Below are 2257 nucleotides of genomic sequence, written 5' to 3' on the forward strand. Positions count from 1 at the left end.
GAGAGAAATCTGGAAACATAAAAAGATGGAAAAGAGGTAATATTAAATATTTATAATATATATATATAAGGAATTTCGACCGACGTGTGGGTAGAAGGAAGGAGAGCAGACGAGGAAGGAAAGGGAGGGTCAGAGTCATCTTCCGCGGCGTTCAATCCACCGACTGGCGGGAAAATCCAAAAGGGTAACTACTACCAAGAATGCCTGTTGGTGATCCAACGAATCGGAAAAAGAAAGTCTTACGTCGTCTTCGTAAGCGAAATATAAATGACAGGGGCGTGTGGCTGCCCCGTGCACCTTCCAATCCATTGCGTCGTATAGAACCGCCATGTGTGGGATTGATGGATCCATCATTCGCTTTCCATCGGGCATCCGCCAGATAGCTGTGAAATGTTCCAGGTCCGCGCAAGCGAAAGAAGGAGAGATGGGAATGTGATCATGATTGAGTATGAAGGAAACAGAAGCAACGAAAGGGCATATGCACTGTATGGCCAAAAGCTTTTATATTCTCAACAAACCCACTCATGTCATCAAGTGGATCTCCTTTGGACTATGACTGTGGTGGGGCAATGCCCTTGTGCTGCTTTTGAATGCACCGTATCAGAGAACTTGAAGAAAGAAGTAAGGCGATTGAGAGGATTCGGCTTGATCACTCGTTGTGCAAAGGCAACAGTTGGGGCCTTGCCCGGCATTTGGTTGTATTTGCAGCTACTAAGATCACCCGAGATGTCCGGTGAGCAGCAAATGCGCCCTTGTCTGACAAAGAAAGACTGATTCCGAGACCACTTCGACGAACGGCGAACAATGATGACGTCACCCTAACATCCCTGAGACCCGAGTAATCCGTTCGATTTCACTGAAAACCTCAAAGCCACCAACACATATCGACGCACACTCATGCACGTAAGAATTATGTAGAATTATATGGGCCGTCCACGCTTCTGACGGGCCATCGCGCGCGTTTCCCTTTATTTATTCGCCAATCGTGGCCCATCGCCTCCTCCCTATGCGTCCTTCCCCTCCCTTCCCATTTACCACCCTACCTACACTTTCAACAACCGTGACATCGTTTCGCCCCCCCATCTTTGGGAAAATAATGAGATGTACCACGGAATATGGGCGAGCCTGCATTCCTGTACATCTTCCCTGGCGTCGATTGGACAAGAAGGTGTCGAAAACCAAGCTACCCATCTCCACCACTATGCACTCGTCTTCTTCAGCATTATTGGAAACGCCCTTGCATTCGACTTTCTTCTTCTGCCAATAACTCACAAGAAACTCACTTCTGAAACATACAGGAATCCATGAGGAGAAGAGCGTTCTTGTTCTTTGCTTGGGTGCTCATGAGTAGCCTAGGCTGGGGTCAGACACAGCCTACGGAGGACGCCGGCCCGGTGTCCTCCCAGACGCTTCAGGTAAGCAAAGCGAAGGGGCATAGAAACATTCTGGAACAAGAAGAGGAGCACGGCCAAGACCAGGAAACATGTGATGCAGGGAGTCGCGCAGGAATAGGGAAGGCGGGGCTTGCACGGTCACGCGATAGACCCTCCCTTTTCCTTTTCGTTTTCTTTTCGTGGAGGAGGACTTGCACGGTCACGCAATAGATTTTCCCATTTTCCTTTTCGTGTTTTTTCCCTTGTGATGTCTCCTTTTTCCTTTTTTTTTTCTTTTACTTGTGCTACCTTCATCTTCTGTTCCTTTTCCCCTCCTTGTGCTGCCTCCCTTTTCTTTCCCTTTTTTCCTCGTGCTGGAATGAGCACGCGTTTCCCTCTTTTCCCGTTCACGTGGTTCTTGTCCCGCTGGCCATCCTCGACTACAATTTGACATCAACGTCCCCCTCCATACCGTACACTTCATCCCACGATACAGACGCAGCAGGAGCAGCAGGCGCAATTCTTCCCTCCCCGGAGACAAGAGGAGGAGGAGGAGGAAGAGGGAGGGAGGGAGGGAAGGAAGGAGCATGGGCGTTCAAATCCTATCCCTCAAAGCAGGGAGGGGGAAGGTGATGAGGAGGGAAGGATGGAGGAGGAGGAATCTGAGAGGTAGGGAGGGAGGGAGGGAGGAAAGGCTGCGAACACCTCCTTGAATGACGCGGCTCCAGTGTACTCACGCCTGCTCTCCTCCTTTTTTCATCCTTCAATGTTGTCGGCGGCCTTTTTTCCCCCCCCTGATCGCGTCTTTTTGTTTCCCCTGATCGCATTCCCCCCCCCTTGTGATCCCTTTTTTTGGGTGGGGGTATATTATTTATATATATTTA

This window comes from Nannochloropsis gaditana (genome assembly GCF_000240725.1).
Source record: "Nannochloropsis gaditana CCMP526 unplaced genomic scaffold scaffold117, whole genome shotgun sequence".
Classification (NCBI taxonomy): domain Eukaryota; class Eustigmatophyceae; order Eustigmatales; family Monodopsidaceae; genus Microchloropsis; species Microchloropsis gaditana.